The sequence below is a fragment of the Notolabrus celidotus genome, chromosome 17 (assembly GCF_009762535.1).
Source record: "Notolabrus celidotus isolate fNotCel1 chromosome 17, fNotCel1.pri, whole genome shotgun sequence".
Classification (NCBI taxonomy): Eukaryota; Metazoa; Chordata; class Actinopteri; order Labriformes; family Labridae; genus Notolabrus; species Notolabrus celidotus.
In genome coordinates, this window is record NC_048288.1 from 13,342,921 (window position 1) to 13,355,031 (window position 12,111).

Genomic DNA, 12,111 nt, shown 5'->3' on the forward strand with positions numbered 1-12,111 from the left:
ATGTGAAAAAATAGAGTTGCAAAGAGTAGATCCTGTGTCAGTTTCATTCAATCCCACTGAACCAATCAGGATTGAGGATATTGACCTGTATTTATCATAGAAGCCAGACTTTAAATGGACATAGAAGGACCAAAGAACAATAGGGGTACAGCAGGAGCCATGCAGTCCAAATGTAGAATACCTGAGATGGAAATTCATTGATCAGGCTAAAGAGAAAGTCCTGAAGGTAAGTTTGGTGTAATGAGAGGATGGGAGGAGAGATAGAATGGAGGAAAGAAAGGGACACAAAAATAAAAACATTATGCAACAAGAAAAAAAGGCTCCCGACCACAATGAGAACGTCCGCAGAGATGTAAGAGGAGCTGAGGCTGCAGAGGCCACAGAGTCCACTTCCATCACTCAAGGCCAGTTACACAAGCAGCAGCCGGCTGCACAGGAACATGGCTTCCTCTACATTCAATAAGCAGCATGCAGCAGCCCCACAGTCTGCATTATACATAGATGAAAATCAACAGGCAGCATGATATTACATTTTGATACCTATTCATCACAGCTATAAATAATTTATTTGTTTGTAGTTTATTGTCCAGGCAGCCCTATGCGCAGGAAGACATCATATTTATGAAAGAGAGGGAGTATGAAGCTCGGTGAATATGCTCACAGCTCACAAGGACACTACAGCTGCATTTCTATACAGCAAGAGTATTATGAAAGAGGAAAAAAGGCGTATTGGGTGATCACTTCTGACAGTAAAAATCACATCTAAGTAGATTTTCATATAGAATAGATTGGAATTAGGGTCCAACAATTTCGGATACTAGGGACTAAACCATCCCCCAAATTATCTGTATCTGTATACTGGAATACTGGATGGGGGTGTGGCTTATATCATAAGTGTTTTTTTTTTTTTGCTTTCTATCTAATCAAATTAGAAATCAACATTAGATTAAAGGAACTCACGTTATTTACGACAATGCAGTTGTTGTGCCTTCAAAGCATCAAATTGATTTAACATTGGCGTGTAGTTAATTATGAAACAGAATTCTAGCTCCTCATTCTCTGCCAGTGCTTATACTATAGCTCCTCCTATCCTTTGCCTCTCCTCCTCAATGCAATCCTTTGTTTCCTTGAGTGATAAAGACAAAGTTTAAACTAAACCACAACTGTTTTTTTTAAAGGGAACAAATGCAAAATGGTTCTAAGCTTAATTCTAATGTCTAGTTTGCTAGGGTTTTAAAGAAATATGCCTGCCAGAAATAAGGTTTTCACTGCCAAACTATTAATGCCTCTCCTTTCCTAATGCAAGACGCTGATACATGACAGGCTGCTGCCTGCAAGTAAAGAGACAAGTTCTTCAATATCTAGGGAATAACTTCAACATCGTGGATTAAATTAAATGACTTGGAGGAAATTAACACATTCAGCTAAAATGATTCCTTGGCTTTATTTTGATGTGCATTGCAGAGCTTTGACTAAAATGAAGCTGAGTGAATGGGTAAGATCCCTCAATCTCTAAAATATCCATTGCTGCTTAAACAATGTAAGCCTTATAGCTCTTCGTGTATTCCCAGGTCTCCCCCCAGCTAATGTGAAACTGGATTCCATGGGCTACATCATTTCTGAAAATGTCATCAGACACGTGACGGGTCATGTACATATGGTCTCTTGAACAGAGTAAACAGATAAGATAAGATAATACTTTATTCATACCCAGGGGAAAATGTGTTTGTTGCAGCAATACAAACATAGTAGCAAGAGTATTTCAAGAATAATAGAGCAAAAAAATAGAATATTTTAAAATAAAGTAAAAATAAGAATAAGAATAAAAATACAGAAATACAAATAAGAATGAAAAAATCAAAGTATATACAAATGTTACACATGGTGTAAATAGTTGTAATTACATTGTAATTGCAGGTAGAAGGCAAATGTTATTCAGTAGTCACAGGTTGACATGGTGTGGTTATGGCAGATTGTATGCAATATAAAATAAATAAAAATCGGTATGTAGATATGTCTGTGACACCATGAGATGATTTGAAGGCACAAATATAGCTCAATGAACCAGGGTGCCGAAGCACAGCCTCACGATGACACTGGATTGCTTGTAAGGAACCTCTTTTTTTTCTTATTTTCTATACACATAGAAAATATGGGTGAAAACAACACTATGTTTGCATTGCAACCTATAGTCTAGTGAAGGAAAGGTGGTTATATTCATATGAAAGGTGAGAAAAGATAACACTCTTTAAAGAGACATTAACCCTGGTCTTTCACACAAGAGTCAGACATGCCTCACAAATACCATGTAAAATAGACTGGACATTTAAGAAGAGAGTGTCAACTGATCCATTTAACACTTCAATACCTCTGCTGCTTCAACCTGGAGGCAGGCTTCTTTGGCAGAAAGACTCTGTGGGGAATATATCAATGAAAAATACAACATCTGCCAGAACAAAACCACTCAAAGCATGTTCTGGAAAGAGGTCAGAGGTCATCCATGTTGAAGATTAAGAGGCACATGTGAGACCAGAGAAACCACCACACCATCTGTTATTATGTGCAGGATTTTTTATTTATCACTCAAACACAGAAACAAAAATATCCCTTTTTTAAATAAGACTTTCGATGGCATCCATGTGCATGTGTGTGAGTGTGCGTGTAACCTGCCCTGTCTGACAGAACCCTATAATGCCTGATGAATGCCCGTCTTTATTAGAAACCATTAATAAGGCTGAATGCCTCTCACCATCACATCCTCTCCAAGACAATGTGTGTCAACATGAACAATTACCAGGCTGATAAAACGCACGCGGCCCCGTCTTCTCCAACGCCAGGGCCCTGATAGATTACAGGGGACATTTATTTAGCTGCAGAGGAGCCTTTAATATATCTGTTGGCCTATGATCTCCACAGATACACTGTCACTACATAAGGGATTGTTTTCAGGTTCATTTCATGTACATGTGAACAAAGGGAATTTGATTGAGACATGAACTCCTCCTTTTTTACTTCGCTTTCCTTACATCCTTGTTCCCTTCTTTATTTTGGGGATATGCCAACATTTTCCAGAGCTTGACTGGGCTCTTACGGTACATATAATGTGGTGCTATGGAAATAAAATAGTCAGAGCAAAATTATCTGTTAACCATGCTGGATTAATAAGCATATGGAAAATGCAATAATTACCCCTGCTCCAAAATTAAAGGGATTGAACCAAAGCACTGTTTCCCCCAAGCGGTTCAGTTCGGTTCATCTCGGTACAGCATGCATTTTGTGGCGTTTCCATTGACTAAAACCGGGACAGGTCCCCAAATTACCAAGCCGTACCATCCCACTTTTTGGTACCTTTCTGTTGGGGTGCCAGATATACCGCTACAACTCCAGAAGGTGGAGATAGAAACACTGCAGTCCATTGATTGGTTGAAAGAATCGTCACTTTCCGTGCAACAGCGGTAATAAAGAACAACACATAACTCCGCCATGTTTAAATCTCCAGTGGACTTCTGGAAGATAACTTTTTTTGTTTGGAAAATAGCATCAAGGAACAGCTTTCCACGGTCGACCGCGGAAGTGCAGACTTTCCTCACGTTTTTCTTATTCGTTGCATTGATTAGCGGGGTACACAATGTCGCGCTGCCATGACGTCACGCTATTACGTAGCTGACCCGGCTATTGGCATCCGGCTAACACGCCGCCCACCAAGAAGGCTGTGGAAACGCAAACAGGATCAGGCGTTACAGATCCGACCCTTCCAAACTGTACTGATCCATACCAGACCGCTTGGTGGAAACGAGCCATAAGTGGCAACCTCTGGCCGTGAATTAAGCTTATGAGGAAGTGCTAAAAACTGCAGTTCCTTTAGTGTCCACTTGACGGTGGCTCCGAAAGTACCTGAAACCACTTACACACCCATTCAAAAAAGCTGATCTTTGGAGAAAACATAAACATGTTTACAGCCTGGTACAAAAAATATTTTGGTTGCATTTCTCCATCCGCACACTGTACGGGGATTTATTTTTTGTATTACTCAGTTTTTTTTAAAGATATTAAACTGAGGAGTTCTACATGATTAGCAGCACAGCTGACTTGACTGACAGGCAGGATCGCTAGCTGTTAGCAAGGAGGCTCAAAGCTTGTCTTTTTGCATCCTGCTTGGTCGACCAAAGTTAGGTTGCATCAACATTTCCAATATGGCAACCGTCAACAATAGGCTTCAACACTCTGCTTCAGAAACAGATGGGTGACGTCACGGAGACTACGTCCTTTTATTGTACAGTCTATGGGTTGGACAGAGTCTTAGTCGTCGCTGTTGCTCTCTCAAATACGCATTGATGTTAATTATTATGTTTGTACCTATGATCTCAGTATTCAGTGGTAATAAAGGAAAACTTTTAATGTGTGTTTGAGACAAAAAGGAGAGTTGTGTAAACGTTTAAAGCTCTTAATTTCCTCTCTCAGGAGCTAACCAGCTAAAATTGGTCCAGTTTTCAAAGATGGTGTTTAGAAGTGATTTTTGTTAGTCTGCCTTTATGTTCCTCAGGTTCATTGTTGTCCAAGGACTCCTTGTGGAGCTTCCTTTACCTTCTCACATTCCATTCTCCTCACCTCCGGTTAGCAACAACACCAACACAACTCCTATTATACCATCAGAGGACACAGCTAACAGGGACAGAGACAAAGAGCCCCAGCTGTCAGCCCATTATTATTAAAACTGTGCTGTTTACTCTGGAGTAGTAGCCACTGTTCTTCATCCCCCAAAAATTAATGAGATCCTTTCTGCTAACATTGACACTTTGAGCAGAGCAAGTGGAGAAGCGGGGGGACTCCAAAAGCCTTTGATGAGCTAATAAGCTTTTAGTTACACAGTATCTTTTCATTTAAGAACGCACAGTGTGTCTGTGTGGATTTACAGTCTGCAGACAACACAGCAAAGGAGGAGAAACAAACAGTAATCTACTGCTGCATCCTGCTTTCAGAATCATATTCTGTATGAAAACATTTCCGTGCAGCCGCAGCCTCTGCAGTGAATGAGTTTTATTCCTCCTCTCTCGGTGTTGTTGTGCATCCTTCGTGATATTGAAAAATTGTTTGGGCTCCTGAAAGTGAAATAAGAGCTGATCGCAGTCACACACCGTGCCTCCCTCGCAGATTATTGTCTTGCTTTTTACTGTGTTTGCATCTGCTGCAGGCCCTCTACTGTAAAATCATGCAATATATTTGCAAAAATATTCATTCACCAACCAGGCTTAAGACATTGCCGTGTCAATGAGCGGCAATTGCTTGCTCACTCCAAATGGATTCTGCCAGCAAGATATCCCACTTGAGCATTTCCTCTCCTCAGTTTTTCTATTTTTTTCTTGTCTGAGGCTTTTACTTTTGCGGTGCAGGTGATGCTGAATATGAGAGAATTACCTCAAGCACTCAACAGCTTGTCTGGAAATGGGCTATTTTGTTTCACAGTGAAAACAACCAAACGTTTTCCGGGAAGGGGAAGAAGAAAAAAATAGTATCCCTGATTGTTTCTGGGGAAAATATAATCTGAGAGAGAAAACCATGTTATTGAATGTATTATCATATCCACAGCAGAGCTGGTGGAAGCAAGGCCATGCTGATGAAAGCAATGCAGGAGGCATATTCATAATGTGCGCCTAAGCTCCCATCAGCAGAAAACCTGCTGTTCGGTGCCTGAGGACATCACTTTGTGAAGATCTCCAATTGAAATGCCGATGCCACGTGGATGATAACTCTGCATACTCTAATTACCTCAGTAAGCAGACAAACCATGGAGCTGCTTTGTGGAAAGAACTAAGAGATGAACCTGACCGTGTTCAGAATCAGGTTTAATTTTCTGTTTTTTCATCATGGTTGGAGAGTTGGAAACAGCTTGACCTATCCTTCAATCTCATTTCAACCCCCACAACTCTTCCCCATTCTACCCCTTAGTCGTCCACAATAGCAAAGACACATTTATACCCTTTAAAATGCTTCTCTGCCAAGACAAATCCAATGGTCGCACAGAATTCAAGTTTTGTATTCAAAGGCTCTAATGGAGCTGGTGTGTGGGTTGGTTCCACCCGCCCTGTACTGTACCACATCAGCAGGTCAACCTCAAAGGAAGTCTTACATAAAGGGAAATAGAAATTCTCTGCTCTGTCTTATATTTTGCACATACACATACAGTACACTAACTCTTATTTGTACAGAGTGTAAGAGATTATTGTAGATCCACTTGAAATAGAATAATTAAACTCTTGTAGTCGGCAAATATTGTGACAATCTGATAAGAAATTCCTGAGCAAAAAATGTCTTTATCATTGTGTTTATAAAGGTATCCTATTGGTGCCTTCAAATGGGGACGTGTTTACAGTGTTCACGAAAAATGGCCATATGAACTAACCTCCTGTTTTGTATTCATAACATCGTAAGTCGAAATTTTCTGAAAGCATCAAATTCATGAGTTGTGACATGTCTGATGACGTTCACAGAAATGGGCCATGGACTCCAGTTTCACACAAATATATTACGTCATTGTGTAACTGATAGGGTTTGTAGTTAGAGGAGGGAGATTAGCAAATTTTAGTACACAGCTTGTACAACGTAGTCTGATTAACGTTGAATGGGACCAAGAGGAGTCATGGCAAGTGTTTATCTAGGATGTTTAGTTTGTTGTTCATCCGCACGGCATTTCAGCACATGTAAAAAAAATGTAATATCAGCATTTCCACAAATAAAGCAAGAGGTGAACTATTACATATTGTAACCATTTGAACGCCAAGCCACTGGATCACACGACTTCACAACTTTAAGGGGTGGATTTGAAGGCAGCATTTGACAGAAAAAAATCAATTCAGCTTCCATAGAAAAATCTGTGAGCGCTGCTGAAATTTTGTGTACCCATAACTTTACTGATGAAAACTCAATAACTTACCTCCACCTTCAGAAACTTGTGAGCAGTCAAACCAAGGGCTTTTTAAGGATTCTGAATTTATTGCAAAATTGTTTTGTTTTTTTCCAAAACCCACTCCTCTGTGAAAAAAAACAGCCATACCCACTTTTATGTGTAAATTCAAAAGTAGCTTCATTCATCCATTTTAATATTTTGAATGTTCTTTAAAAAATAATACTGCTCCACAATGTCACATGTCTCTGTTGTCTAGGTCTTAGTCTTCACCAGACCCTACATTATCATGGATATAGCTCTCAGCATGCACTGCCTATACCACTTTTGCATGCTGAGATACACTTGACACCATTCATACTGCAGCTGCACAGATATTTGCTGCATTCTCCAGTAACAATTACAGCTTGTGAAGCACAGTAGCTTGTCAGGAGCTGGGGGATCTAAAGGTGGAACCGGCTCATAACTATGAACTCCTACCATCCATACGTTGTCTCTGGGATCCTGCATGCCATCCAGGGTTGGGAGATAGGCACTGAGAGAATGCTGTGCAGCTTCAAGTTTCCTGTGCAGCTGCAAGTAACAATTTACATCGGTTGGGGTATACCAACTTATGCAGAGATACAATACTGCAAATACTGCTTCCTCAATGACAATAATGGAGTTGTCATGTCTAATAATTAGGCAGATTAGCAACATATGTAATAATTTTCTTGAGTGTTTTCCTCTCTTTTCCAATGCTTAGCTGTAAGACATATTTCCCGACACAGGTGAGACACCGTTTTGAAGGACCATGTGCCAGAGGCAGTGCAGTTTTTGAGTCACTAGTGTGTGTGTTTTATGTTTGTGTGTGTTTTGAACACCTAATCCCTTCCAAGCAACACAGTTCAGCAACAAATCTGCTACAGAAACAGTTTTCAGAAGATTGCGCCTCTGAGCAACCTCAGGATTTTAACTGTAAAAGATGCTTTTTGTTCTCTTTTGGATACCCCCTTTTTTTGGAAGGTTTGTTTTGACTGTTTTATATGTGCATGAAATTACTTACTAGGGATTTTTTTTTTCTGATTAGTCATCAAAAAATGAGTTCCTGGTAATTATCTAAAAACAAATTAGCATTTTTCAGGTTACACTCTTTTTTGAGGGGTTGTTGCAGATTAACTTAAGCCATGCAGTCTTTATTCAATCTTGTTTGTCCGTAAATTCAGACATATACCTATACAACATATTAAAATGTAGAACTGTAAGTGATGACTTTTGCTTGACTTGATAAGACATTGACTAACTTGGTGTTTTGTATAAAAGGCAGGTAGGAAGAGAGTTTATAGCAAAGAGAGACAATCGATAAGTACAAACAACAGAGAATGACAACTAACAGTTTCTGTAAGTGAATGAATTGTAAAACATTTATGAGATTTCTCAGAGCCTTGGAAAAAAAGAAGGAAAGGGATCTCGGGGTAGAATTTTTCAGTTCTCAAAATTCTATTCACTCTAAGATGAGTTAAAAAAGGATTTGATGGGATTTGAAACATGCTCAGGTTGGTGTTTTGGGAAACTGGCACTGTCAAAACATGATTGTACAGACAGGGCTGCTGTATGGGGGAAGTTAAGACAGTTCTAAAGGCATGTAGCTGACATTGGCCCTAAAAATATTAAAACAACAGTATCACAAATAGTTTCTTTACAGTGTACTTGTAGTGGCTTGCTTTCGCCAAACGAAACAAACACCTATAAGCCACTGAGGGGCTGCTTTACCGGGACACAGTTGACGCGTCCTCCTCGTCAGGATGAATGAATGAAGTCCGCTCGTGCATTGACATCAACGGGTTTATTAGACACACAATATACGCACAGCCGATCAATCCACACTTGCATCTAATCAAACTTGTAGAATTACAGGCTTACGTCTATTGTAGACAATACGATGACAATGATGGAACAAGACGGAACGAGACGTTCGAGACGATCGAGACGGTCAAAAACTGTTTGCTACCGGGTAGGCAGCTCACCTGCCACTGATTGGGTCTTCTTCCCTATATGCTTTCTAACACCTGGTTTGACACACCCGCCACCTAGTGTCCACACAAGTGCATCAAACACACAAACAGTCCACACATAATATTGACACACATATGGCTCTAACAGTACTAATACACATGGCCATTTCTCAGTATGTTCTTGCTCTTGGCCAATAAGTAGTACTCAGACAAACTATATAGCCCTAAACTCAACCCCTCTATATAAATGAAATGGCGCCTGTTCCATTTTTACCCTTCCAAAACAACCCCCTTTACTTTTTTTTTTCGAAATAAGACTAAAGGATTCTCAGCCAGGACCCACATTACTCACATACAGTGAAATTCACTGTCTTTGATTTCGGTTAACATCCAATCAGTACATCACGCTCTAATAATACTGTTGTAAAAAGTCCAAGAATTGATCATACAAATATTTTGTTGTAAAATGATCTGATTTCGTACTTCTGTTACTTCATCTTTGAATGAAAGGTTAATTTATTATAATTAAACATGTTCACTACTATTTAAAGCTACTGTAAGTCATTTTTAACAGGCTATGAAATAAACAGCAATGCCTTTTGTGACTTAAATTAGTACACAAGATCATCAATAACAGGACTGGCATTTTGTATTTTGTAATTTGCATTGACTGTAACTGCAGTGAGGGGGTAGATGTCTGAACAGAGGATTGACCGCACATTGAATAATAAGCCTTTTTTTCTTTTTTTTTCACAGCAAGTGTTCACAGTGGGTGATACATTTGACTGTTGAAAGAAATCAGGATAGTTACATTGTTCACACATCACCAAAAAGATGAGTGGTATCACTTTGTCCAGAGGGGGCACCAAAACCAACACAAACAAAACAGTTACTTACAGGAGCTTTAAGTTATACCTATATTAAGGTTAACATTTATGTCAAGAAAATTTCACAGTAGAATGTTATTGATATTGACCAACTCCATTTGATCTGCAGAGTCCCTCTCTACTTTCAAAAGACAGCTAAAGACCCAGCTCTTTAGGAAGCACTATGCACTTAGCTAGACTGTTCTCCACTGTTGTCCCCAGTGGCAGATCATGTCTTCCAGCTACGATTGACTCACACTGTCCTGCTCTACTCTGGGAATCTGTGTTCAGCTCTTGAGGGACCCAGCACTTGGTACTTTGGTCATTATTGTGGTGATGTTAATTGTTGATGATGATAACGGAAGGTCTTAAATTGGTTGGTTGCTTCATTGTAGATGTTCCTTATTTCGGAAAAAAAAAGAAAGAAATTCCTTACTTATTTTTGTGCATTGCCTTTACACTGCTTGGCAGTACCTGCACCCAAATTGACTTGAAGCACTTTGTTACTTGTACTAATCTTGTTTCCTCTTGTCTAGATCTTTGCTTGTGTTGTTCTTGTTCTCGTATGTACGTCGCTTTGGATAAAAGCGTCTGCTAAATGACATTGTAACATTGTAACATATTGTTGATTCATAAAGAAAACATCAATGACAGTTTTTAATCACTTTATTTTTCAAGTGTTACACCAATGTGACATACAGCAAGGTAATACCTTTGGACACAACAGTTACAAAGTAGACCACCTAAACAGAACAACAACAAAAGGAACAAGACAGATGAATCATACTCCTGACAGTTTAATAGTGAATTCCACTGTATGCAGACTATTGCATCCATGTCTGCACAGTTTTATGTGACAGTGGCAGAGACATACTGGGGCCCAATGTGATATTTTTCAAAGGGCCAAAAATCACTGGTGGTGTCCCTGTGTAGATTATGTCTGCAGCAGATCATCGCTGCCCTTCTATTTTTGCTGGGTGATGACCTCTGTTCAGTGGTATAAATATGACAAGAGGGAAAACAGAAGTCTGGGCAGCGGGTGGGCCAAACAAACACTTGAATTTCACTGACAGTTTCAGAGTTCAAGTCATTATGAAGCAGATTTTAAAGTTAAGTGCATATCCCATCTTCACAAAAATTGTATATGAACAAACTAATGTGATGTGTGTTAATTTAGCCCAAACTAGGATTATTTGTGTTTTTATGGATGGTGTGCTGTAGGAAACAATCCTGTTATACGTATTTTAAAGTAGGGACAAAATATATGTGGGGTTTTTTGGTTGGTGGAGGAGCTTTGAACTCAATGTTTTTCTCCACTGATACTCACTTGTCACTTAAACACTATGAAATGAATCTAGAATTAATACCAAACTTTCTTCTTCTGTTTCTTCTGGTAGTGTGCATCGGTTTAGTGTGAGTGTGTGTGTATGCATGAAAGGATGAGAGAGATAAGCGTGGTCCTCAACAGGCCCCTGGTCTCCTCTTGGTGTGTGTTTAAGTGGAGAAGTTACCCCTCACTTGTTAATTCCCAAAGATTAGCATATTGATGACAGTCAGGAGAGGACTGCACATGCCACCTCCCCAGACTGCTGAGTATGAGCTGAGTACAGCCGCGATGCCTTGGACATGGTCCTGAGTGCGTGTGTGAGACAGAGAGTGACTGGAAGCGGTGGTGTTAATTTGTGGAGCTGCATTGGTGTGTGACTCTATGTAGTACACACTGAGAGACATGGGGGTAGTTGTGCGTTTTATGGAAATTGCCTTCATGCCAGGATGCCAAGTTGATCTCAGGCACAACATGCCACTGAGGCTCTGTGGAAATGCAATCAGTCAGCACCGACAGGGGTCCCCCAATTCATTTGAAACTGCAAATCTCAAAATTGGCCAAAGGAAATTGGGTGAGACCAAGCTGGTCAAAAGCATCAACATTGATTTGCCTCCACTAAAAAAATGGAAAGAAAGACAGGAAGAGAGAAAGACAGGAGAAAGAAAGAAAGAAAGAAAGAAAGAAAGAAAGAAAGAAAGAAAGAAAGAAAGAAAGAAAGAAAGACTTCAGCTGGCCAACCTGAGTCCTGGAGCATTTCAAGTTGAATAGACTACAAACACACAGAAAAAGCTGCTCACACACACACACACACACACACACACACACGCACACGCACACGCACACGCACACACACACACACCTTGAAACTCTTGAGTGACTACAAATTACAGTGAACCTGTGTAGAAAAAAGGAGACAGCCCTTTAAAATTTATATCACCCAGCTAAGCTTCAGGAGAGTACAGGGTAGGTTGCAGTCATGCTGTTTTGAGAGCAACAGGGTCAAATGAAAATCACCAGTTTGAT